Source organism: Nyctereutes procyonoides, unplaced genomic scaffold (assembly GCF_905146905.1).
Source record: "Nyctereutes procyonoides isolate TBG_1078 unplaced genomic scaffold, NYPRO_anot_genome, whole genome shotgun sequence".
NCBI classification, from domain to species: domain Eukaryota; kingdom Metazoa; phylum Chordata; class Mammalia; order Carnivora; family Canidae; genus Nyctereutes; species Nyctereutes procyonoides.
In genome coordinates, this window is record NW_026575126.1 from 36,066,386 (window position 1) to 36,094,008 (window position 27,623).

Here is a 27,623-nt window from a genome sequence, read left to right on the forward strand (position 1 = left end):
GCCGTGCTGGCCGCTACACTTACGGAGACCTCGCGGTCAGCTGGGTCACCCTGGGACAGCTCATTTGCCTCCCCAGCAGCCCTGCCCCCGTCCTGCGATGAGGAAGTAGAGTCAGAAGGGCGTTCTGTACCTCTCCTCTGAGCAGGATCCCCTAAGTGGCAGGGCTGGGCTTGAACCCCTGGAGTCCAACCCCATCCGGTCTCTGCTCTCAGCTCTGTACCTGCCACAGCTGGTGTGGCGAGCCTGGCCCTGCTGGACCCCATTTCTTTCCCTGGTGTCCTTTGGCGTTTGTATCCCAAACGACCCCAATAGCAGGAGATCCCTGAAATCCTAGGTTCCCTGGGCCCCCAAGGACCCCACGCCTCGATGCACTGTTGTCATGGGGATGTTTGCTCCTTCTGAGGCCCCCCTCCCCATCTCACGATTAGTTCCCCTGGGGCACCCGACTTTCTCTCCTCGGCTTGCTGGCTTGCTGGGCAGGCTGAGCCAGCAGCTGCCGCTGCCAAGGGGCCTGCAGGAAAACAAATGCAGGAGCCCCGCGGGTCCCTGGGGCTCCCCCTTCGCAAGCAGCCTGCAAACCTCTGCAGGCAGCGCCCTTGGGGACGGCTGCTACTCGTCACTTGTTTGGCTGCCAGCGGCCTGGGCGCCTGCGCCACCGGGCTTTGCTGGGACGGGGGCACCAGCTTCCTGGGAGCCGAGGGCTTGGGGACCCGTGGGGCTGCTGCTCGACCCCGCATCAGGCCTGCTTCAGGCTCACTCTGCCGCAGAACAACGTCGTGTTTGCTTGTCTGCTATCGATACTGCAGTGGCTGTCTGGGGGTTTCTCTGAAGCAAACTGGTAAGCTCCAGGCGTGTAAGTACGTTTCCGGCTCAGTGCTGCGCTCACGCGCGTGGGTTCAGCTTGGACAAGGCCAGCCTTTGTTCCGTCACTGCCTCCATGTCCTGCCTGAATCTGAACCTTCCAGACACCTCCATCCCCCCGTGCCCCCACGTAAGCACACTCCTAAATAGATTCAGAATCTGGCTCCCGCCTCTTTCCCTGGATAGTGAAACATCCTTTCAGCCCCTCAGGGTCAGGCTGTGGCCGCAGCCACTGTCTCACGTCTCCCTGCAGCAGGACGTGGCCCTCTGTGTTCAGTTGCCATTTTGAACCTCCTTGCGCCTTCCGCTGTCAGCGCTGCCTCCTGAGGGAGCAAATGCCCCCTAGACCTTCCTATAACGTTGTCGCTAAACCACATGATATTTTTTCCCCAGTTTTATTGAGGCATAATTTACACAGAGCAAAATATGCTTTTTAGTGCACGGTTCCGTGAGTTCTGACGAATACATGTGGTCACACAAGCACCACCACGATGAGGATGCAGAGCACGTCCACCCCCCAAAGGTTCTTTCACTCACCCCTGTGGTCAGGCCCGCCTCCCACCCCAGCCTCTTGCCACCACCGGTCTGGATGGGTTCACTTCCTCCCTTGGAATTTTGCCTTTTCCAGAATGTCACACAAATGGAACCTGGAGCCCGGCCTCCCTGACTCAAATCCTATCAAGGACAAATCCTCGGTGTTGCACGTGTCACTAGTCTCCTCTTTTTTAATGCTACGTAGTATTCCAGGGTCGGGCCGGACCACAGTCTGCTTGCCATTCACCAGCTGAGGGACGTTCGGGCTCTTTCCGGTTTCAGGCAACGATGAGTAGTGTCGCTGTAGAGTCGCACGGAGGTTCCTGTGGACACGTGTCTCATCTCTCCGGGAAATACCCAGGCCGGGGATTTCTGAACGGTAAGGTAAGTACATATTTAACTTTCAAGAAACTGCCAAACTGTTCTCCAAAGTGGCTGTATTATTTTGCACCCCTACCAGCCAGAGAGGAACCCAGGTGTCCCCGGGGCTCCCGGGGCTCCCGGTGCCGCCCCCCACCCCGCTCTCCCTCCTCTCACCCCACGGGCCGGGCTGCCTGCTACTTTGATGATGTGTGTCTGTGCTTCTTCCTCTCGAGTGAGCGGCAGTCCTGGAGGCAGGACGTGGGGGCCGCTGATTCCTGTGACCTACCCTGAGCGCGGGCAGGGCCTCGCTGGGTCTCCGTCGCTCCTCGCTCCTCGCTCGCTCGTGTAGGGGAACGAATGAACGTGAGCGCTCTCCAGGTGGCAGCCGCGTCTAGAGGACAGAGGTACCAATGCCCCAGCCCGGCTCACCTGGGACGCTCACCTGGGACCACAACTCTGGGATTCAAAAACCCAACCCCAAATGTGCTTCAAGCAGCTGCCCTGCGGACACGCAGCCGTGCCTACCGGCCACCCCTCTGGGCCTGCCCCGCCGCCTCTCTTGGCGATAGCCGGGTCCCCGGATCCCCGCCCTACCTGCAGGTGCTGTGAGTGGTCCCCAGTCCCCGCGGTGTGCAGGGATTCTTCGGTGGGAGGAGCTGCTCCCCGGGGGCTGGGAGCCCAGGAACTGCGAGGAGAGCTTGGAGAGTGGTCCCCGAGGGCCTGAGTGCAGGAGGCCCGCCCGAGCCCCCGCAGCCCTTGCGGCCGGCAGCGGGGTCTCCGCAGGTGCAGGGGCAGCCCCGCGGACTGACAGCTGGGGTGCTGAGCGGGATGAAGGGCTCCAGCGGGGCGTGGGGGGCAGTGGGCTCCCGGGCTCCCCGGAGTCCAAGGTATTCTGTTCCCGTGAGGCGGGCTGGCCAGGCCCCAGGCCCCACCCCCCGGAGCGGGGACATTTTGCCAAGAGAAGAGAGGAATGAAACCTGCAAAGGTGGGCGCAGCTGGGAGTTCAGGCTGTGCTCCTGGGGCTGCTGTGTGGCCCTGGGACAGGATGGGTAACGGGCTGTCAAGAAGGAAAAACCTTAGAGGTGGATCATCTGCTCCAAATTCCTCCTCCCCACAGGTGAGCTCTCTGAGGCCCAGGGCGGGGAAGGAGCTTGCTCATGGTCACACTGCTAAAGTAGTAAAGAATAAACCACAGCCCAGTCTCTGGACTCTTTTTCTTTTCTTTTCTTTGTAAAGATTTTATTTATTTGAGGGACGCCTGGGTGGCTCAGTGGTTGAGCGACTGCCTTTGGCTCAAGGCATGATCCTGGGGTCCTGGAATCAAGTCCTGCACCGGGCTCCCTGTGTGGAGCCTGCTTCTCCCTCTGCCTGGGTCTCTCCTCTCTCTCTGTGTCTCTCATGAATAAAGAAATAAAATCTTTTTTTAAAAAAGATTTTACTTATTTGAGAAAGAGAGTATGCACACGCACAGGCAGGGATGGGGGGAGTTGGGCATGACGGGAGGGGCAGAGGACAAAGAGACTCCCTGTTGAGTGTGAAGCCCAAGCTGAGCCCATCCCAGGACGCAGAGATCATGACCTGAGCTGAAGTCAGACGCTTCACCCAGACACTCCTCTGGACTCTTTTTTTTTGTTTTTAAGATTTTATTTATTTATTCATGAGAGACACAGAGGCAGAGAGAGAGGCAGAGACACAGGCAGAGGAGAAGCAGGCTCCATGCAGGGAGCCCGACGTGGGACTTGATCCAGGGTCTCCAGGATCAGGCCCTGGGCTGAAGGCGGCGCTAAACCACTGAGGCACGCAGGGATCCCTCCCCTCCCTTTTTTTTTAAATTTATTTTTTAATGATTTGCTTTATTTACTGATGAGAGACACAGAAAGAGGCAGAGACACAGGCAGAGGGAGAAGTAGGCTCCCTGAGGGGATCCCAACGTGGGACTCGATTCCCAGGACCCCAGGATCACTCCCTGAGCTGAAGGCAGATGCTCAACCACTGAGCCACCCAAGTGTCTCTCCTCTGGACTCTTTTAAGACCAGTTTTTAATCCAGAATCCTATCAACTCATCAGGAAAATCTAGTCTAGAAAGCTCTTGAAAAGCAAAAAGCTAAAAATGAGCCCAGATCTGTTTGGATTGGTGCATTCCTAGCCAAAATGCCTACACTGGTGTTGCCTCTGGTTACATGGGTTTCAGCCTGTGAGTGTGGTGCAAATGGGCATCTGTCTCCTTTAGAAAACCATTCCAACAAAAAAGTGGGCTAGCTGCTCCTGGAAACATCTAGGCCCAGTTTTGCCAGGAAGCACACAACCATGTGGGGCTGTTTCTAGTTTAGGGTATGGCAGGAGGGGGTGGGCTCTGGAGTGGGAGAGGAGGCTGTCCCAACACATGCTTCGGGAATCTTCCCTCTTGCTGACAGCTGTACAGTGGCTGATGGAGGCAGCTAGTGGTGGAGGAGGAGGCTCTGCTTACACATAAAAGGCTAACAGTGGCCTGAAGCTTACACTGCGTAATCACTCATAATTACCCTACATTCCTCTGACTTGTCAACAGCATGACCCGGACAGATCCCCATTACCTGACACAATTTTCCCTAAAATTACGGACTTTTGATGACCTCCAAACTGACCTGACATAGTAATTTTGTTCTGAGGTACCTGGATATATCTATCTCTCTGTGTCTCTGTCTCTGTCTCATCTGTCTTAGTCTATCAACTCTACTGGTCATACAGGCCCAAGCTGCCATATTTGTTCCATGAGATCCCCAGCTACAGCTGACTGTGTCAGAATCAGAGCTGTCTTAGTGTTGAACAATCTATTGGCTGGTTGGTAACCAATCAGATTCACCCACTCGAGAGTTTTAAATGAGTGCTAGAGAACCAGAACTCAATCAGAATTCAAAGGTTTTATAGAGTTGGGGACTTCACCTAGCAACCAAAGCTATGAAGAGCCAAGGTTATCTGGAGGCCGAGAAGCTTTTTGAATAAGCTGGAATGAGGAATATGGCGCAAAAGTGTAAATAGATGAGACACTATAGAGGCCCCAGAGAAAGAGAATCACAGAGAATGTCCGCCTGGAGCCCTAGAGTTCCAATTTTCCAGATCCAATTTCCAAGAGATTGAGCTATACTTTATTTTCCTGAGCTGCACTAGAACTGTACAATAATTACCTCCTTTATTTTGGCTTGCATGAGTGCTTTCCTTCCTTAGCATCCAGCAAATCCATCCTAAAATGCCTTTATCTTCATATAATCTGATTTCATGTATCATAAAAATGCTTGCTCACAAATCTCCAGGGGATGGCCTTGGAGCCGGTGATGGTGTCTATCTAAGTCTCCCTGTGGAGATTTAGAATGAAAGACCATTAAGGAGCCGAGTGAGGAGAGGAAAGGGGAACGCTCCATTTCTGTAACTGCACAGAAAGTCTTCTGAAGAAAAGGAGCCCAGGCACTGAAAAAGGGCATCTAGTTAGAGGGAGAAAGTGTCTTTCATGTACTTGGCCTGGTCCCTCGAGAGTAAGTGCTCCGGGTTTCCTCAGCTGGCCTCTTCGTTCATTCCATAAACATTGATTGTGAGCAAATGTGAGCCTGACCCTCAGCTCAGGGCTGAGGAAACAGAGAAATAAGGCACATTTTCTTCTCAGAGTTTTTAGTAAGGGAGACAAACATGTTAGCACTTGGTTGGTACTGCAACCCAGCCTTGATTATGGTCTCTCTTCTGTGTGAATTATTTATCTCTACGTCAGTTTCTTCTGTGAGAAGGGTCAAAAAAAAAAAAAAAAAAACAACAGAAACCCTGGAATATTGTTCCCCCACCCCACCTCCCATTGGGACTCGTGAAGACCTCAGCACTCAGGAGGTAACTGGAAAATTAATTGGCCAGAGGGTCTGGGCTGTGGGTTTGGACTATTCTGCTCCTCTTTGTCTACTGATGGCCAACCTGGTCCTGACCAGTACATTTGGGGGAAATATGTGCTCCTGGAGCTCCTGGGTCACATAAGGAGGCCCAGAAGGGGTGAGGAATGTGGGTGAAACCACTGAAATCCATGCTGGGAAAAGAACTCAAAGCATACACACTCTGGGTGTGGGTGAGTGATGTCTCTAGAGAGAGGTGCCCTAGAAGTTAGAGCTAAAGCCACTCAGCTGGGAGTAGAGTCAGCAGCAAGACCAGTCATCCCCAAGTTCACTGGACACTCTAAGTTTTCCGAGAGAGTCATCTGGATTTGAGGGTCTAACCAGTTGTAGAGAGGACCTGAATATCCTAACACTAAAATGTCAGTAAGAATTGAATGTTTGCTTTGTGATCTGTGCACATGAAGAATGAGTTAAAATAAATTGGGGTGGTTTTGATGGTGTTCGAGCAAATAAGGCCAAAGAGCATTAGCTCTGTCAAAAGGCTGGGGCGCTCTAAGCAGCCACCATGGGTACCTAGACTCCTTGGCAGGAGTTCTTCTAGAGCGGAGATGCAGGTACTTGGCTCCTGTGACACAATATCTTGACCATTAAGAGCATAAACCAATCTCCTGTCCCCAAATTCTGTTTCAATACTGTCCAGGCAACTCTGGATTCCAGGCTGTTTGGGAGTGACATTTCTCAAGACAGTTCTGATTTACCATCAATCTCTTAGGAGGTTGGTTGGCATGAGATAGTCCTGTAGCGCATCTAAATGCAAGAGGATCATTTTAGGCGGAGAGAGCAGGACACTTTGTATTCAAAGCAGCGTGGAAACAAGTGTCCTAACGGCCCAACAGCTTAATATCTCATGCAGAAACAGTGCATTGTGTCATCAAGCCAAAGACAAGCCAAAGACTGACAAACACGGACCTGGCGGGGGTGGGTGGGTGCAAAAGTGACTCCATTACTGTTCCCAGTAAGTCCTCAATAGTGCTGAGACGTGGGTCATGTGTAGTTACCAGTACAGCTCACACATTTTAAATTACTTACACACTCAAGTCCAACTAAACTGCAAAGGACCTATAAACTCTCCTTTTCCTCTGAAGCCTCTGCTTTCAGCATTACCTACCCCCCGCCCCCGCCAACCCCCTGCAAAAACTAAATTTAGCCATCTCTTTTTGCTTGAAATAGTTTCCATAGGGGCTTAGACTCACTTGATAGGGCTGATATTATAAGTGAAGTCAAGAAAAAAACACATCATTAAAAATGTTCAGGGCCAGCAAAATGCCTTTGAAATTGCTTGCTTTTTAGCTGGAAATGTGAACTAACGTAGCGGGAGCACGTCTTGCTGCCTGCATTAGGAAGATAATAGAAATGTAATGCTATTCCTCGTGCTACTTTTAATGCCATGGGCGATTCCGAGCCCTGACAAATTAACAGAGGGATGTTCTTTTCTTTGGGAGAAGGAAAATAGGATTTATTGGTGAAATGGACAGCCCACCACGTTTCTGACTCAGTCACCTCCTCCGCCCCTGAAATAACCCGGCTGCTACTAACCTTGGAGTTTCTTCTTCCCAATGAAACCTAGCTCCAGCCTTCGCCCTTGATACCGAGGCCGGTAGTCTGACATTCAAGACAGGCGTGCTGCCCTGAGGGTTGAGAGGGACAGTTTCCATCTTTAAAGCCTGGCACATTTTGTTCTAAACTGCATTCCAAGAAGGTCTGAATGTGAAGCAATATTGAGAAAGGCCCAACCCTAACACCCCCACCCCCACCCTGCCCTGAGAGAGGGTACAGGAGCAACTGCAGGCTGCTGATTAAATGTAAGTTAACTCTAAAAGTTTTTATAGGGACACCTGGGTGGCTAAGTGGTTGAGCGTCTGCGTTCGGCTCAGGGCGTGATGCTGGGGACCTGGGATGGAGTCCCGCGTCGGGCTCCCTGCATGGAGCCTGCTTCCCCCTCTGCCTGTGTCTCTGCCTCTCTCTGTGTCTCTCATGAATAGATAAATAAAATCTTATAAAAAAATCAAAGTTTTTACATAGTTGTACTGTACGTTATATGATTACATTAGGTGAAAATGAACAAGACCCTTTCTCTGTGTATAGGGGGTTATAGACAAATTCTCCAGGGAGAACCATCAAAGAAGAAGCCCACGTTGCCTTGGGCAGGTCACCTCTCTGGACCTCAGTTTCTTTATCCATAAATTGAGATGACTTGAGTCAGTGGTTTTTGCCCAGGGGCGACTGCTCTCCAGGGGATATTTGGCAGCATCTGGCGATATTTTTGGTTTAACCCTATGGTGGAGTGGGCATGCTACTGACATGTGCAGATGCTGCTAAACATCCTGCAGTACACCGGACAGCCTCTGGGAACAAAAAAATTATTCAGCTCAAAATGTCAATAGGGTCTAGATTGAGAAACCTTGAAATGAACGATCTCTAAATTCCTTTCAGCTATAAAAATATCTGCCTTTTTGCACGAGTATTGATAACTCACATAAGCACATGCAATTGGGACGTCCTAAGTTTTGATGGCAAGGCCCAAGGCACTTGTCTCGGGTACCAAGAAGAAATCTGCTTTGGTTGCTACCTCGTGGGGCTCATCTTCTAAGCCAAGGCCAGGGCCATCTGCTGCCACCTTATTTGTCATCCCCAGCACCCGCAGAACGTTGGTTATCAAGAAAGCCATTCCAAGTTAGAGAAGCTCCCCGGGGGTGGGGACAGAGTCCATGATGGCCTCACTTGCGCAGCCAGCTAGGTCATCACTTGTCACCAGCCTTTCCTCACGGCCACATCCCTCTCATCCGGTGAACTCTGTTCCCATCAGTCAGCCATGCCTGCATCCCAGGAGTGCCATTTTCCTTCTCTGTCCAGTTCTTTTCTCCCTCGGGACTTAGGTTTGCCGGCCCTAAAGATGCACCTTCCCCTGAGCTGTGGCCTGGAGTAATTTAATTCCCCCTGGAGGCTTGAACTCACAGTCCTGACAAAGATAACAAGATCCATGCTATAAGCTTCTGTCCCCAGATGGAATGCAGGGAAATGTCCAACGTTCAGATCCACGGCCCCCACGGCAGACCCCACTGATCGACCCCGCAACTCCCCCGATGAGCTGAAGGCTGGCTAACCATGGCACAGCCACTTCCCACCGGGCAGAGGCAGCATTCCAACGCTGGCCAGTTTGCTCTGCCAGGCTCCAAAGCACTCGAGGGAAGATGGTTGGGGTTGGGAGAGGCGAGCAGAGGAGCCCCTCAGCCAGATGGTAAGGTCCACGAAGGCAAGGGCAAGGTCTGTCTCATTCACTCGTCTATTCCCACTACATACAAGCTCAGTAAAAATTGTTGAATGAATGAGGAGCCTCCCGACTTGTGGTCTCCCCAGGAAGCACCTTGCCCGCTTGGCTGCAGGGGTGAATGGACCCTAATCCACCGCTCCTCTTCGAGACTAATGCAGGATACAGCAGCCCTGGGGAAGGAGGGAAAGGAAGGAGGAAAGGGGCTCTAGTGAACTCTGCTCTAGGCTCTCAGAGGGGACTGTGGGAGAGAGGGTTTCCATTATTTCTAAAAGACATGTAATGGCTGTGAGTGAGTACTTGCGGAACTTTCCTGTGTTTATTATTTTTTATTATCCCTTCCCTGGTTCCCTGTAGTCATTAGAGGGCTTTAGGCATTTTAAACTATCATTTACTGAATGCTATGTTCTTACAGCTTTGTAGACATTAACCCACTAGGTGATCACAACAGGTCAGCTCTCTTTTTACCCCCATTTCTCAGAAACCAAGGCTCAGAGTAGTGAATTACATGCCCAGATGCACAGCTAGTGGGAGGCTCCGCTCAGACTCACCCCCAGTGTGCTTCCAAAGCTGGTATTCACAAACCCTTCAAACAGCAAGAGTCTAGGAACTTGTGCCTGATGGCTGCAGGGGTGAGGAGACGGCAGTCCATCCCTCTGAGTTTGGAGGCAGAGAGAAACCCCAAGAGGGAGAGTGGCAGGGGGGCAGCTAAGGGCCTGGGACCTTAGGGAAGGCAGAAAGAGGTCCTCGGGAGTTGGCTTAGATAGGAAACAGGTTCTCAGTACCTAAGTCCCAGGTGGGGTATATTTCTGGTCTACCAGCGGAGGATCCCTGGTTGCTACTCCCAGCCCCATCCCTTAGTCTACTCTCCACCGTTGTGCAGTCCACTGCCCCACCGTCTCCTGGCTGTCCATCCCCTGCTGTTAGGGCTGCCAGATTTAGCAAATAAAACACAGGATGACTGGGGTGCTTGGGTGGTTTCAGCTCAGGTCACAATCCCAGAGTTATGGGATCAATTTCCCACGTTGGGCTCTGCACTCAGCACAGAGTCTGCCCAAGATTCTCTCCCTCTGCCTCTCTCTTTCTCTCCCAAAAAATAAATAAAATCTTTAAAAAAATATACAGGATGGTCAGTTAACTTTGAATTTCAGATAAACAATGAATGGTTTTTCAGTATAAATATATATTCCATGTTCCATGGAATATTTCAGATATATTTACACTAAGAAATTATTCGTAAGGCTCCTGGCTGGCTTGGTTGGTAGAGCATGCAACTCTTAATCTTGGGGTCGTGAGTTCAAACCCCACGCTGAGGCTCACTTTAAAAAATTAAGAGATTATTCACTGTTTATCTGAAATTCAAATTTAACTGGTGGCCCTGTATTTTATGTGACAATTCTATCCATCATCTCCTGGTTCCCTGAGCTACCACCGTCTGCTCCGCTGCCCTGTCATCCCCAATGTGGTGGCTCCTAGCCCCACTCAGACCCCTGAGTTCCTGTGTCACATTCCCTGCTCAGCTAGGCCGCTTCTGGAGTCCTCCTGGAAGCAAACCGCTGCAAGTCCTGAGGACAGGTCCCCGAGCATCCTTGCCCAAGTCACTCAGATCCTTCCCAGGGGCATTAGACTCAGGTGGCAGACTCAGGCTTCCTGTGGGGGGTGACGAGGGGGCTTCTGGTCCGCAAAGTAATGAAGGTAATGAGCCATGAAATGTTGCCTTGTGGTCTAGAAAACTTCATCACTCCCCTGGCTCTGGGCCCAAGCACTCATTTTAAGGTGTTTGGGGGCAGGGGGATTGAGAGGACGGTGGTTTGTTGTTGGTCTCTTCCCCCCAGACTTGCCAACTGCAGATGGGATAGGTTAATGAGCCGTGGAAGCAGATTTCACCCAGGAAATGATGCGGGGCCGCCCCTTGGGGTCCAGCCCCAAAGACTGTAAAGCTCGGGGCTGGAGGCTGCAGTGGTGGGACCTGGAAGCTCATTGCCTTTTGGGGGGCTCCCTCTCCTCCCTCCAAACATAACCATAGAGATGGGGAAGGACTCAGCCTTCTTTTGGGTAGGAACCCCAACAACTGAGGAATACGGGAAGGGAGCTGGGAGGAGGGATGAGGGCAGCACTACTTTCCGTTTCCCCTCCACCCCAATATGTACAGGAGCCCCACTGTGCATGCGCGTGACCGTGGCACAGAGGCCAACAGGTTGGTTCTCACGCCTCTTCTCTGCTCGTGTTGACCCACTGGCTTCCCTGTCTGGGTCTCAGCGTGCTCATCCATAGAATTTAGAAGGACTAGATTCTCCTCTTGCCTATAAAAATCCAGGAGTTTGGGATCTCCACCCTGCTATAAACTCCCTGGGGGAAGGAACTGGATTCAACCTGGCTGGCTGCCCAGCACCCAGCACCTAGCCGGCCTCTGGGAGGATCAGCAAGGCCAGGGGCTTCGGCGGCTGCTGTCCCTACACCTGGAGACCGCCCCCAAATCAGAGGTCTTCCCCAAGGGGTGGGCTGGGACCCGCCCACGCTGCTCCAGCAGAGCCTGCAGGAGGAACCCGCTTCTGAAGCCGGGATCTTAGATTCCCAAGCAAGCCACCCGCAGGGACCCTGTACTGTGGCGCCTCAGGACCAAGCCTAGTAGCAGGGGAGGAGGACACATCTGGCAGGTGGAACCGGGTCCCACCCCCCAGTGGTTCACACACCCAGAACCATTGTGAATGTCTTTCGACTTAGTTTAATTAAGCCATCTGCCCACATTAAATGGTAAATTATCTCAATCACTCCCAGAGTCCCAGAGGGGAGAAAAAGATAAAAGGGAACTGTCATCCCTTGAGTGGAATGGGAGGCCCATGCCTCGCCTGGCCTGGCCACTTGTGTGGCTTCTCTCTGGTGAGAAACAGCCTCCAGGATTTACTAATCCTCCTGTGTCCCCCAGACGCTGACATCACCTGTTGCCTCATGAGTCCTGCTCTTTTAAGGGGGACGAGCAGGGCTCACACATGTCTGACCACAGGCAGGAAGAAAAGAGTGAAACTTCCCTTTTCTCCCCCTCTACCTTGGGGCCCTCAAGTGCCTGTGACACTTTCTTCCAATCAGCCTGTGTTATTTTGCACTGCCCCCCTCAGCTCCTGACCCTACTGGGGGAGCCCAGTGCTTCCATAGGTGGGGGCGCCTGGCAGGGCATCGTGAAGTGACCTGTGACCTTCACCTGACTCTTCAGCTGTTTGACCGGAGGCTGAATGTTGAGGGACTTCATTACAGACATCCTACATGCATGTTGGGGGGCGGGGGGTGTCTCCCAGGGTAGAGGCACCTTCTCAGCATTGCTGGGGACCAGGGGATAGCCCTTGCTCTGGTTTGCAGTTCCAGATGTTAGAGCTATAAGCACACTCATCATTATTTGGGCTCAATGATTAGTTCATAAGACACTGATGAACCTGAAACCAGTATAAAACTGAGACAGGGCTCAAGACTGACTCACAGTCATTAAACTCCTAAGAGACTGAGGAACCCAAGGCAAATGTAAACCGACGGGGTGACAGTTCCTACCAGGTATGCCTTTTCTGGTATCAAGCTAACCTGGAAAACTAATAATCAGAAGTGTGCTCAGTGAGCACAGAGCAAACGGACACTTTCACAAGTCTTTAGAAATAATGAACTGTGCCTGGCCCAGGCAGTGTCTCTCTCTCCAAAGTCAGGATGTCTCCTTCAGGTGGAACCAGAGACGCGCTGACGGGCTTTTTCCTTTAAAGACACTCTTTCTGGGCTCCAGGCAGACCACAGAGTTCAGTGACCATACCTTTTCTTAGGTCAGTTCAAGAACTATTGATTGTGCTGCAAGTCTCTTTACTACTTTTTGGTCTTAGACACCTTTTTTGAACTTAGGTATTTCCCGATCTCTTCATTACACATTTACAAAGCATCATTTAGAGTGGTTCTTTTTATAAATGGCTAAATGTATCCATTTTTGTTAATTTTTAGCTGTTTTACTCTCTTGAAAATGACTTAAGCTCCAGGTTCTGGGAATATCTTTCTGTGGCTCCCTAGCTACATAGGATCCTTATGGTAAGTCAGGCCACCTGACCTCAGACAAGATTTTATGCTGTTTCAGTGTACATCCGGGTTTCTGTTTGAGGCTTAGTTCAGACACTTGCTACGTGTTACTTTGGACAAGTCACTAGGCCTCCATGAGCTGTGGTTTCCTCCTGACAAAACATTCATGATGACCTTATAGGGTGTGATGACCAAGGGAGATGGCAAAGACTTGTGTCTCAATCATGTGTCAGAGTAGACTGTGTCCTTATGATTCTGACACCAATTCCTGATGTGGAGAACAAACGCAAAATAAATATAGAAAAAAAGAAAAAAAAAAAACTTCCTTACAACTTATAGCCCATTTACAAGTACTTGAGACAGGCAGAGTGACCTTCCTCCAGAGACTCAACTGCCTCAATGTTAATACTTTGCCAGAAGCAAAAGGCGACCTTAGCTTGACATTAGCCTGACCTCCAGGAGGTCATGTAAGTCTCCTCTAACATAAAAATTCCTTTGGAAGCTTCATCTGTACCCCGCCTCCTCCAAGTGTATGGCTCACTGATATACATCTGAAGGGTCTCATGACTAAGGGTTTACTAGACAGTAGTACATGACCCTTCAAGATCCTGGAAAACTTGCTTCCAATTCCTTCAAGACTTACATTGTCCCTCCCAGCTTGAAAGTATAAATCAGTCACTCCTCACACACCCAGCGCAGCTCTTTCTGACCACAGGTCCTGTCCCTGCACTTTAATTAAAACCATCTTTTTGTACCAAAGACACCTCAAGAATTCTTTCTTGACTGTTTGCTCCAGACCCCAACAATTCACATCAGTAATGACGTGTGGGCGTTTTCCCACACCACCAAGCAATTCTCTAACATCAGCCGGCTGTCCTACAGTTCAGCTCCATTCTGACACTTTTTACCTGGAGATCCCACAGGTTAAGGGCTCTGGTCGCCCCTCCCTCCTTCAGACACAGATCAGGAGTCTAGGTTGTCACCTGGGCTTCTGGCAGACTGGCTCCAGATCTGGAGGTTCCCAGGACTCCCTCCTTGGGTTCAGTTAATTTGCTAGAGTAGCTCGCAGAACTTGGAGAAACATTTCACTTACGAGATTACTGGTTTATTACTAAATGATATAACTCCGGGACAGCCAGATGGAAGAGATGCGCAGGGCAAGGCATGAGGAAAGAGTGCAGAGCTTCAACGTCCTCTCCCAGGAGTGTCACTCTCCCGGAATGTCCATGTGTTCACCAACCCAGAAGCTCTCTGAACCCTGTCCTTCGGGTTTTTATGGAGGATTACATGATTACATAGTCATGATTGATTGAATCATTGGCCATTGCTGATTAAAACTCCAGCCCCTCTCTCCTCCCCAGAAGTGGAGGGGAGTGGGGATGTGGGGGTGGGACTGAAAGTTCTAACCCCCAAGTCACAAGGTTGATTCCACTGGCAAACAGCCCTCCAGCCTCAGCGAAGGCCAAAAGTCATCTCATTAACATAACAGAAGACACCTTTCTCCTTTGGGTCACAAGAAAGCCCAAGGTTTTTAGTAGCTCTGTGTCAGGAACTGAGGAACGCCAAATATATATTTATCACAAATCACAGTGTCAGGGGCGCCTAGCTGGCTCAATCGGTGGAGCATGAGACTCGATCTTGGGGTTGTGAGTTTGAGCCCCACCTCGGATGTAGAGAGTACTAAAAATAAATAAACTTTTAAAAATGAAAATAAAATAAATCACAATATTACAGTCCTCTTTATAGTGACTGAAGGGAGGCTTAAAGGAATACCTTTCCAAACAGGAACAGTCTTGTGGATGTGCTAACTTCATTTATTCAAAAAGCATTTGTCAAGCACCTATGTGACAACCACGGTACTCCCCTTGATAGTATATTCTTCTTTTTTAAAAAGATTTTATTTATTTATTTGTTCATGAGAAATACACACAGAGAGAGGCAGAGACGCAGGCAGAGGGGGAAGCAGGCTCCCCATGGGGAGCCTGATGCGGGACTCTATCCCAGGACCCCGGGATCACGACCTGAGCCAAAGGCAGGCCCTCAACCACTGAGCCACCCAGGTGCCCCTAGAAGCAATATTCTTAAATGCTGAAATAACTACTTCACTATATGCTAGTACTTTAATAACGAATATTAGGAATTTATTGTGTGTCAGACAGAGTACCAATTGCAAGCGTCATCTTATTTAATCCACCCAACAGTCCAGTGAGGTATCCATTATCATACTTAGCAGATTAGTACACTGAAGCTTAGGGAAACTGATCACATTCCTTAAGGTCATGCAGCTTGTCTGTGGTGTACTGGGACCCAGATCTGATGGCTGCAAAGATCATGCATGCTCTTAGCCAAGGCTCCAGAGAGAAGTATAGACAGCCAATATGGCAATCAAGATTGGTACAGATTAGGCCCCCTTGCACTGTGTATGTGTGTGATTCTCTTGCGTGGGTCTTCAGTCTCATGCATTGTGTTCAAATATGATTGTGGGTTTAGGCTACAGCATCCAGGTGGCTGGGTTCAGTGAGGATTTCCCACAATAGAATAAAGAGTCCTAAAAGAGCCTGTAATGGGGCGCCTGGGTGGCTCAGTGGTGGAGCATTTACCTTTGGCTCAGGGCGTGATCCCGGGGTCCTGGGATCGAGTCCTGCATTGGGCTCCCTGAAGGGAGCCTGCTTCTCCCGCTGCCTGTGTCTCTGCCTCTGTGTCTTTCATGAATAGATAAATAAAATCTTTTTTAAAAAGAACCTGTAATGGGGACAGAGAGCATTGTCAGCCCAGAACTCAGGAGGCAGCAGAAGGCTGAGGCCAAGAGGGAGTTCCCTCCTGCTAGGGGTGGTCTCCTGGGAGGTAGAAGATGGCATCCCACATTTTGAAGTCTCCAGGAACCAAGAAGGGGGCAGGGGACTGGGCATCTCCCTTTAGAAAAATCCCAGACCTCCAAAATGAGCACGGAAGTGAGCCGGGGCTCACCATGTCGAACTCAGAGATTCATAGCCTTCTCGGGAATGCTCTGGTAGAAAATGCTGCTTGTCCTCTGGGGTTTCACTTCCCGAGGGTCAGCCTGAGGGAAAGCACAAGACTTGTCATTGAATCCCATCCCCGAGTGGGCAGGATGTCTTGAAGTCATGTTCCACGGTCCAGTTTTACTGTCTGCCATTTATTTTATATTTGTTTTCCCATTAATTTAGTCTTATCTAACTGGCCCAGTCTGGTTTCTGACAGGCAAAGCAAAAGGTCTCGTGTTCAGGCTCGAACTAGAGCATTAAAGGGATTGCAATTTCCCTGAAGCTTTGCCAAGCAGAGTGTCCTCTGCATTCTCTTTGAGAGATTCGCTGCTGGGACAGCCTTGTCACCACAGGACTACCAGGAAGCGATCATGCAATTGCTCTGAGGCCCTGACATCTCCCTTCACCCCCAACAAGACCAGTTGATGTCCCTGCTCTCAGATGCCCATAATGGTGCTGGTTGTAACCATTACCTAGCACCACAGAGTTTGGAGTGCATATCCTCCAGCAGCCCACTATCATGAACAATTGTGAAGAGTACAGAGCCTCAAGCCTCCCCTAAACCAACAGAATCAGAATCTGCGTTCTAACAAGATCCTTGGGTGATTCCTACACACTGGGAAGTTTGAGAAGCAAGGATGTAGGCCAGAGGCTCTTAACTTGGGCCCATGAATTTAAACTAGGAATAAAATATTTTAGGGGCACCTGGCTGGCTCAGCCAGTGAGTGGAGCATGAGACTCTTGATCTCGGGGCTGTGAGTTCAAGCCCCACATTGGGTGTAGAGATGACTTAAAACGAAAATCTTTGGGATCCCTGGGTGGCGCAGCAGTTTAGCGCCTGCCTTTGGCCCAGGGCATGATCCTGGAGACCCGGGATCGAATCCCACGTCGGGCTCCCAGTGCATGGAGCCTGCTTCTCCCTCTGCCTGTGTCTCTGCCTCTCTCTCTCTCTCTCTGTGTGACTATCATAAATAAATAAAAATTAAAAAAAACTAAAATCTTTAAGAAAAAAACAAGGGAAAAAATATTTTATCACGATTTTCACTAACCGCTAACCAAAATTTAGCATATACTTCAACCATGGATGTAGACAACAAGTCACAGAAGTTTTAGCAATACCTGTCTGTCACTTTGTCACCAACAGAAATCATGGGCGTTTTCATAACACATTACAGTTGTTTTTTAGATATCTTCTTAAAATAGCATGTAGTTCAGCATGACTTCAAAATTACAGTAGTTATTAGTTCTGAGGCTAGATCATGCTCTTTAATATAATAGTAGTGAAGCATATATGTTATTATATCACAAAATCTTAAAATATCTTTGGCAACTCCTTCAAAGGAATTCATTTCCTTTATAATTCTGTGTATTTCATTTTAAACATTAGAAACTTTAAATAAATATTTTTTAAAAAAGAATATTTATTCATGAAGACACAGACTGAGAGAGAGAAGCAGAGACACAGGCAGAGGGAGAAGCAGGCTCTTCGCAGGAGCTGGATGCAGGACTCGATCCTGGATCCCAGGATCATGACCTGAGCTGAAGGCAGCCACCCAACCGCAAAGCCACCCAGACGTCCCAGAAACTTTATTCTGAGGAGGATTCTTCCATCTCATCAAGCTGGCATGATTGCAGGGAATCACAGGGCACCCCAGGGGCTGTTAGGAGAATTTCAGAGACATAGGTGAGGTGACAGTGACCCATTCTGGAAGGCCCCAGAAATCACATGTTCCCGCAGATGAGTGGCCTTCAGAGTAGCCCTGGCTGGCATCTAGTCATCCGCCCTGATGGCATCTTTATTCCCTCTTCATAAAAAAGTCGGTTTGGTGGGGCCCACACTAAGAAATAAAACCAAAATTTCAAGAGGGGAGATTCCTCTTGTCAGTCCAGCCACAAAATTAGGGACCCAGGTGTCAGAAAAATTATTCAAGGCTTTGAAACATCCCTGTAGTTGTTGCTTTTACCACCTATCCCCTCCACCACCCCCTTCCCACCATCAGTCCCCCTGCCTACCCCCATCTCCCTGCCACAAATCCTTAAAAGGAGGCACTGGGAAGGCTGTCTCTCTTTGGAGCCAGTAGGGTGGGGGGAAGAGTCTCGGGGCATGAGAGTGGGTGGTGGCAGCTTTAGAAAGGAGGTTCCTTCGAGGGCACCTGGGTGGCATAGTCGGTTAAGCCTCTGACTCTTGGTTTCAGCTCAGTCGTGGTCCAGGCTTGTGAGATGAAGCCCTGCATCGAGGGGTCCCCCACCCCCCACCCCACCTCAGGGCAGAATCTGCTTGACGTTCTCTCCCTCTGGCCCTCCTCCTGCTCATGTGCTCACTCATGCACGCTTGCTCTCTCAAATCAATCAATCAATCTTTTGTTAAAAAGGCAGTTTCTTTGGGGGAGGGTCAACGGACCTGAGTGAATGGTGGGGGGCATCTGGGGAGACACAACCCTGAGGTAGAAGAGTAGGTCTTCAAACTGGGAACTTGACAAACCGTCTAACATGTTGGACTGTGCAAAGCTGCCTTAAGGCCGCCTCCTGTGGTTGTGCAAAAAGAGCAAAACTGCAGTCTGCCTCTGCCCATGAAAAACATGGGGAGAACTGTAAGCCAAAATACTTTGCCCCCCTTGAGCTTCAGGGTTTGTTTGTTTGTTTTTTTTTTTTAATTTACACAGTGGGAATAAGAACACCCGAGAAGCCTTCCTCACAGGTTTGTGTGGGGGTCAGAGTGCAAGAGGGTAGGAGAGATGAAGGGCCTTGCTCTGCAAGTGAAAGCTACTGTTTCCTGGGAACACATTTATCTCCTGCGTTAGTTCCCTCAGGCTGTTGTAATAAGATGCCCAAACCTGAATGACTTCAACAACAGAAATGTATTGTCTCCCTGTTCTGGAAGCCGGAAGGCTGAGGAGGGGGCCTCAGCAGGGCCGGTTCCTCCTGAGGGCTGTGAGGAAGAAGTCCAGGCCTCTTCTCTGGCTTCTGGTGCTCTGCTGGCGTGCTCTGGTGCTCCATGGTGTGTGGGAGCATCACCCCGGTGTCTGCCTTCACTTACAAGACGTCCTTCTTGTGTGTGGGTCTGTGTCCAAGATTCTCCTTTTTGTAAAAGCCTCGGAAGCCTGTCCTACTCCAGTATGATCACATAATCACTGTGCCATGACCCCGGTTCCAAATGAGGTCATATTCTGAGGTACTGGGGACGTCAACACGTGAATTTTGGGGGGACTCAATTCAACCCTGAACACCTCCATGAACTCACTGGACACTCTTCGGTAGGGGTAGCCCAGGAGAGCACAGTGAGGTCAGGCACAGGGGGGAGTCAGGTGGGGGCCTCCAACTCTTCGGGCAGGTTCCACTTTCGGCTGAATGGAGTCTTACACCACCTCTTTTCTTAAACACTTAAATATTTATTAGATGTCTACATATTCCACACACAGAGGATATAAAAACGAAAACAATATTGTCTTTGACTTCAGGCAAAACGAGAGACAGACATGTGAACAAATCATCACGAGGCAGTATGATTCATGCAATAGGAGTTATATGCCCCCCCCAAAAAAAAACAGGGAGTCCAGGATTGCAAGGAAGGCTTCTACTAAATGGTAGCATTAGAACTGAATTTTTAAGGATGACAAGGAGATTTTTGGCAGATAAGAGGCAGAGGCATTTCAAAGTCAGAGGAAAGGAACCCTGGCATGGAAGCATCATGGCCTGGCTAGAGATATGGGCTGGGGGAGACAGAAGTCAAAGGGCTAGGTATGGAGGGGGCTGTCCACAACCTGTAGAATACGAATATTATCCACAGAACTCTTTCTCCGCTCTCAGCTCTGAGAACGCAGTGATCTCATTGCCTGTGGGAAATGAGACCAGAGGGTGCCCAGGGCTAGCCTAATGCCGGGCACATAGCAGGTGCTCGACCAGTGAATGAATGAATGAATGAATGGCTTTTAGGCAGCAGAGTGAGGGAGTGAGGGGAGATACTTAGAAGTGGGATGATTTTGGCAGCAGAAAAAACAGGATAATTTACTATAGTCCAGGCAAGTGTTGTGAGGATTTGAACGAGCCTCCAAGAAGTAGAGGGAAACCTGTGGCCTTACATGGGCTGCAAGGAAGGTGGGAAGGGTGAAAATATGGGTACATCTGTGGGGTTGAAAGTTGAGAGAGCTCCTGCCCCCTGATCTCCATTATCTCTGTGTCAGCCTGGATCCTGAGAGAAGCGGGGAAGAAGCTATGAGAGGACCTCTTTTGGCCGAGGAGCCTCGAGAGACCAGTGAGAGTGGGAGGATGGGAGGGTCTAAGAGTGGGGGTCAGCTGCCACCAGGTCAAGAGGGAGATGCTAACTGTACTCATGAGCCAAAATTGGGGATTTGGAAGGCAGGTGAGTGGAAGGAGAAAGGGGGTTAAATGGTGTCCTCCCAAAATTGGAGCCCACCTAGAAGCTAAGAATGTGACCTTATTTGGAAAGAGTCTTTGCAGAAGTAATTCAGGTAAAAACTGAGAGGAGATCATACTGGATTAGCATGAGTCCTAAATCCAATGACTGGCATCATTCTAAGAGACACAAAAGGACACAGACATGCAGGGAAGAAGGCCATGTGAAGGCAGAGGCAGAGACTGGAGTGTTGGTGCCAGAAGCTAAGAACACCCAGGGCCACCAGGAGCCACCAGGAGCCACCAGGAGCTGGAACAGGAAGGAAGGATTCTCCCCTTGGGCCTTTAGAGCTAGTGCAGCTCTGCTGACACCTGGATTTCGGACTTCTGGCCTCCAGAAGCGTGCGGGAATAAATTTCCCAGCCTATGGTACTTTGTGATGGCAGCCCTGGGAAACTCCCACTGGCCAGACCACAGAGGCGGGGGAAGGTTAGGTCACATGGTAGGTCAAGGAGTAGAAACTGGGTCAGGAGAGGAGTGAGGTCAGGAGAGGCTGAGAGGTTCAGAGGGGGTTAGGGCTGAACATGAGGAGGAAGAATGACAGGTTTAGGGAGAGGCTGAAAGGCTGGGAGATTCGTAGCCAGAGACTGGCATGTTCGGAATGAGGGTTTCAGAGGCAGTTCCAGGTGATTACAGGTACAGTCAGATCTGTCTAGCTCTTAGAGGATGACAGCTCCCCGAAAAACAAATTCACCCTAAACACAAGGCCATTTACCCTCTCTCAAGTCTGCTGTTTAAATCCAAGGCCCAATGAGCAGCCTACGCATGTCTTCCGAGGACTTACTGTTAGCTCTCTCCATCCCGTGGCATTGCAGACGCTGAGAGACTGTGTTCTAGGGAAGGGGCCTGGGGTGGGGAGGGCCGGGCTGCTCAGTCCCAGCCCAGGAGCTGCTCTTTCCAGGCCTGGCCCAGCCTCGCAGAGCAGGAGGCCTGCGCTGGGCCTTTCAGACAGGCGTGCACTGCTGGGGACGTCTGGGACACTAGGTGCCAGAACTGAAACAGTAGTCAGGGTGGAGCTGGGTAGAGAATTTGAAGAAATTCATTTGATTTTTTTGATTTTTTATTTTTTTTTCATTTGATTTTTAAAAAAAGATTTTATTTATTTATTCATGAAAGACATAGAGAGAGGCAGAGACACAGGCAGAGGGAGAAGCAGGCTCCCTGCGGGGACCCTGATGAGGGACTCGATCCCAGGACCCCATCCCCAGACCCGGGATCACACCCTGAGCTGATGGCAGATGCTCAACCACTGAGCCACCCAGGTGTCCCAAGAATTTGAGGAAATTCAGAAGGAGAAAACCCCAAGCAAAATCTTAATGGCAATTAAGTGACCTCGCTAGTGCAAGCAGAGAAGCTCTGAGTGGCCCGGGCGGGCAGCGCTCCATTAGATTCAACATCCCAGCCCAGAGGGAACCGCAGGAGCAGCCGCCTCCCCTGCCCTCCCCGCCCTCTCTCCCCTGTGGCCTCACCCGCGGGTGCCAGCGGCTTCTCCCCCGGCCTTATCTCTGCCCCCGGGCACAAGCTTGGGCCTCTCCCGCTCCTCTGCAGACGGGCGCTCGGGCTGCTGGGGGTGCTCGGGGCTGCTGGGGGCACTCGGGGCTGCTGGGGGTGCTCAGGGCTGCTGGGGGCACTTGGGGTGCTCGGGGCACTTGGGCTGTGGGGGGCACTCGGGGCTGCTGGGGGCACTCTCCAGCTCTGCGAGGTGCCCTAACGTGTTACCCGAGACCGCATTTGCTTTTAGGGAGGGCTCAGAGGCCAGAGGCCCAGGGGGAGCTCCCCTGCACTCAGGCCCTGCAGTCATGCCCCCCTCCCCAGCCTTTCTCTTCTCCCCAGAGTGGCAAGGGCAGAACCCCCTGACCGGGCCTCCAGCTCCCGCCCCTCACCGGCTCCTTCTCCAGACCCCCAGGGGAGGATGGCAGCTTAGCGCCCTTACCGCAGCGTGAGGGCCCTGGCAGCCCAGGGGCCGGCTGGGCTTCACCAACGAAAGCATTTCTCCCCAGAAGACGGCTGGCCTCCCAGAGCACCCCCCTCCTCTGTTCTTGGTATTTAGGGGGCAGCCAGCTCTCTGTGCCCTTCTCTACCTGAAGGCCAGTCTTCTTCCTTCCCCTGGGGCCTCTCCCCAATACCTGGGCAGGAGGGCTTGCCCCCGACTCCATCCTGTGTGAAAAGCTGGAGGCTGGTGGGAGGTGAGGACCGGGGCGGGGGCTGGGCCTGGGGGTGGGGTGAAGATGCAGAATGTGTCAAAAAGCCGTGACAGTTTCCAGGGTGTGAGCTGTCTGGATGACATTGAAGGGGCGATTATTTTGAGTCACCACTGATGAAATATTTATCGAGCTGGGAAGGAAAACACTGCAGAGTAAAGCAGAGAATCATCAACCAGTTTAAGATCTAGGAGTCCAAACCCTTACACCCACCCCTGATGGCCTTGCTGTGTGGGAGCAGAAGTCCTTTGCCTCCCCTGGGTGGCAGCTTACAGGTCTGGGTGTCGGAGGCCAGGAGGGAGCAAAGAGGATCTCTAGTTGAGTCCCATGTGTTAGAGATGAGGACGTGGAGGACCTCAAGTGCCTCAGCAGTTGAGTGTCTGCCTTGGCCCAGGAGGTGATCCCGGCGTCCTGGGATCGAGTCCCACATTGGGCTCCCTGCGTGGAGCCTGCTTCTCTCTCTGCCTGTGTCTCTGCCTTTACCTCTCTCTGTGTGTCTCTCGTGAATACATGAATATAATCTTAAAAAATAAATAATAAAGATGAGGAACTGGAGAGGCTGAGCTGCCCCAACCTGCAGCTCCAGACCTATGGAGGCAAAGACAGCACCAGGAGCCCGCCCCCAGCCCCTGACCACTATCCTGTCTATCCACCAACTAGTTTGGGCAAGCCCTGGACCTGTTCTACCAGCAAGAGGCCACTGAGCTTTCCCCCAAGTAAGCCCAAGGGAGGCAGCCTCCACTGGGTGCTAGGAGGCTTGGTCAGGCCCCCAGCAGGAAACCGGACATGCAGCTGGGATTGTAAAGGTGAAGTAAAAGGAGGGACCATTTGCAGGGGTGAGACGAGAACTTGCACCATCTGCAGTGGTGGGATTAAGAGAATCAACGAGGAGTGGTGGTGAGGCAGCTGAAATGGAGCCCGGGCACGAGGCTATGGCCAACACCGGGCCTGAAGAGGTGCTGGGCGGAACAGTGCTCCCTGGACCGTAGGAGTTGGAGCCCTGCCAGGGCCACCGAAGGGGCCACACCCAGAGAGTCAGGGCAGGGCGGGGAAGTGTTGAGCAGCTCAAATCCCCTGACCTTGCTCCCGGCTTCCGATCTCCAGCTGGGGCTTCCTTGAACAGGCCATCTAACTCAAACTGGAAGGCAAACCGCAGGGAGCCCCGAGGTACCATCTCTAGAAGCCAGTCTCCCAAAGCACGGAACAGTGGAAAATGCTTCTGGGGTTGGGAGCTGGGCAAAGTCACAGAGCCAGCAGGGAGAGTGCTGTGCCTGGTGCACCCAGGAGGAAACCCCATCCTTGGAAGCCAGTAGTCAGTATGAATCCTGAGTTGATGGCTTCTAGCTCTGGGACCTTGGGTGAGCCACTTGACCTCTCTGAGCCTGGTTTTGTTCCTTTTTTTTTTTTTTTAAGATTTTAATTTATTATTTGTTTATTCATGAGAGAGAAAGGCAGAGACACAGGCAGAGGGAGGAGCAGGCTCCACGCAGGGAGCCCAACATGGGACTCAGTCCTGGGTCTCCAGGATCCTGCCCTGGGCTGAAGGCAGGGCTAAACCACTGAGCCACCTGGGCTGCCCCCTGGTTTTCTTCTTAAGGCTAATTATACCCCCTTAATGGAACGGTTGTAAGGATTAAATGAAGTACCTCGTGTGAAGCGCCACCCACATACTACATGTTTATCAAGGTCAGTTCCTCTTCCCTTTAGAGTTCCCCTGTCCAAGTTCTAATGAATCTGAGGTGCTGGGGTAGAGCGGAATGGTGAAAAAACACCATTAAGATCCGGACCCTGGCTGCACAGCTACCAGCTGTGTGACCTTGTAAGTCACTTATCCTTTCTAACTTTGCTTTCTTTCTTTTTTAAAAAAATATTTATTTATTTACCAAAAGAATAAAAAGAGACTAATAACAGTTGGAAGCATATATATATATATATTTTTAAAATATTTAAAAAAATTATTTAAGTAAGCTCTATACCCGTGTGGGGCTCGAACTCAGGATGCCAAGACCAAGAATTGCACATTCCTCCAACTGAGCCAGCCAGGTGCCCCATAACTTTGTTTCCTTAAGTGTAAAAAAAGGAATATCCAGATCATAAGGTTGCTATGAGGATTAGAAATTATTTAAGTTAAGGTATGCAATGATGTATTGGGTTCATGGTAGGTGGGCCTTGGAGTCAGACTAATTCAAATCCCATATCCCTACTTGTTAACCATGTGACCTTGGAAATGTTTTCTGGATCTCTCTGAGCCTCAGTGTCCTCATCTATAAAACGGGAATAATAAAAGCACCTTTCTCTTAGGGTTGTGATCATGACATAAAGCAATGGGCACACAATATGCCAGGCAAAGAGCCCTCAAAAGTTTGCTATTATTGTTGATCATTACTGAGGTCAGTATTATAATGTTCTTTCTTCAGTCAAGCATTCGATCCTGCTACTCAGACCCCACGGTCTTTACTGGAGAGAGGCAAGCAGAGTCTGGGAGAAGGAGAGACAGCTAATCTACAGGGGATGAGTCCAGGGCAGGAGGATAGCTCAGTGTGGCCCGCAAACTCCCTTGCCTGGCACAAGCACACAGACACGAAGTTCAATTGAGCACTCTGCCTGTGACTCTCCCTGGCCCTCCTCCACCAGGCCACCCAGACAACAGAAAGGACTATCCTGCTTTCTCATCCCTACCCGGGGTGGTCTGATGCCTTATTGTGACTCTGGCTGGTTTCAGTTGGATAAAAACAGAGGGAAAGGGTAACTATACAGTGTGCCTAAACCTGAAACTGTATCCCTCCAATAATAATTTGCTGAACACTTCCTATGTGCTAGGCACCATTGGAGACAACATAATTGGCTCTCATCAATTCCAACAATATTGTGAAGTTTGTAATATTGGAAGTGGAAGTCCAGAGAGGTTAGGGAACTTGGCCAGCATTACACAGACAGTAATTGGCGGAGTCCACATTTGAAATCAGGTCTGACTGTTCCCAAAACCCAAGCTGGGGCAGCCATGCCAGGTAGCCTCCTGGAAGGATGGCCCATGTGTTGATCATCAGCAGAGGAGGTTGGGAAAAGAACAGGAAGACAGAGGTGAGGAAGAGCCCGGAACAGCTGTGAGGAAGTACCGTTTGCCATCTCTGGTCATTTCCCTGTGAGGGTTGGGTACTGAAGATCTTTGGGGCTCCTTCCTCTCTGGTGTCCTGTGAGCCAGACCCTAACTACCAGGCCCTAGAGAGGACAGAGAACAATCTGTCTCCCCAGGCTATATAAATCTGCCTTCTTTTCTCCGCCTCATCCTGGTCTCTTGGGGCCTTGATTACTTTTTCCTACCCTGAGCTTCGGAGAGTCTTGTAGCTAATGACTTCCTGTGCTAATCCTTTCCGAGATGTGTCCCAGAGGGTGCCTCGAGAGCAGTGGTGGGCTCTCAGACAGTTGAGGGTGGGAGCACTTTCTTACATCTTAATATCACAAGGTGTAGGTGCCTTTGAGCACTTAATCTGCCTGCCCATCAGCCAGGTCTGTGGCCTCAGGTGCTGGCTGCCTGGCTACCCAAAGGGCTGAGGGGAGGGGCAGCTGGACCCCTGCGGCCTCAGTCAGCCTCTCCAGAGCACAGGAGCTCTTTTGGGATCCCTGTAGCCGGGACAAAAGAAGCAGAGAAACTCAGGGGCACCAGGTGGTAAAGGGGCCTGGCTAGCTGTGGGGTTGATGGGTGGGGTAAGCACACAGCCCCAGGTGCCACTCAGAACTGGACCCCAGGGCTGTTTCTAATTCATTGATTTTTTTTCTTTTTTTTTTTTTTTTAAGTCTATTTATTCAGAGAGAGACAGAGAGAGAGAGACAGGCAGAGGGAGAAGCAGGCTCCATGCAGGGAGCCTGCCTGACGAGGGACTCGATCCCAGGTCTCCAAGATCACAACCCGGGCTGCAGGCGGCAGCTAAACCGCTGCGCCACCGGGGCTGCCCCTAATTCATTGATTTCTTCACTGATTCTGCAAACACTTCCAGAGAGCCTTACCCAGGTGTGAGCCCTGTGCGGACTGAATCAGACAGCATCCTGCCCTCAAATTGCTTAGGTCTAGTAGGAGCGATAAAACATGGACACGCTAAAACAAAACAAAACAAAACAAAAAACAAAGCACGAAAATTATCCAAACTTGTCTTGGGCACTTATGAGTTACAAGGGTTCAGAAAGAGAGACAGGTGGCAGGAGAGGGGGTGGTGCTTATATAGCACTTACCCCTGTGCCAATGTTCTAAGTGCTTTGCATATATTCATTAATCCCCACAAGCACCCTGTCATTTAAAAGACTGTGGAGAAGCTAACTTTCCCAAGGGCCCAAAGCTGGTAAGTGGATTTGACCAAGCTAGCAGGTGCCCTTAACCTCTAGGTATTCCGCTAGCTCCTGCCCTGCCCTCATGTCTTACCACCTGATTTTAAAAACACAATTATAAAAGTGAGCACTGATGTCATCACTGGTATTATGTTCAGTGTTAAAAATCAGGATATCTATAGCATGTTCGTGTGTGTCCTTGCTAGATTATAAACTACAAAGAATCTCATTCAGCTACACTTATTGAGTGCCTGCCAAGTGCCAGACACTGTGGTAGCTGCTTTCGCATATTCTAGGTCAATTTACTTCTTGCAACAGCCTTGGGAAATAGTGGCAATTTCCTCCTCTTTCCAAAGGAGGAAAACAGAAGGAGACAGAGAGGAAAGAGACTTGTCACACCAGTAACTTGTGGAGTAAGTTGGCTTCTCTACACCCAACACAGGGCTTGAACTCACAATCCCGAGACCAAGCATCACACGCTCCACCGACTGAGCAGGCCAGGTGCCCTTAGAATTTGTTTTTAGAGCTAGCATCTCAACCCCTCACATTAAAGAGCATGGAACAGAGGCTTTGGATTTGGTTCTGGGCTCAGGTTTTCTGTTTTTGGGGGATTTTTTATTAAGGTGCAATTGACACACACATTATATCAGTTTCATGTGTGCAACATGATTTGATATTAGCATATATTGCAAAATGGTCATCACGGTAA

The 27,623-nt window shown here is 50.5% G+C and overlaps 1 long non-coding RNA gene across 1 annotated transcript; it reads right to left on the minus strand.

Moving 5' to 3' along the window:
- Nucleotides 1-1,247: 1,247 nt before the first annotated feature.
- On the minus strand, nucleotides 1,248-14,293 carry LOC129519589 (uncharacterized). The gene is made up of 3 exons (XR_008666420.1): nucleotides 13,887-14,293; nucleotides 1,933-2,149; nucleotides 1,248-1,767 (listed from the first exon to the last, which is right to left on the minus strand). It is a non-coding gene; the product is annotated as an uncharacterized LOC129519589 (long non-coding RNA).
- Between the last annotated feature and the right edge of the window lie 13,330 nt (nucleotides 14,294-27,623).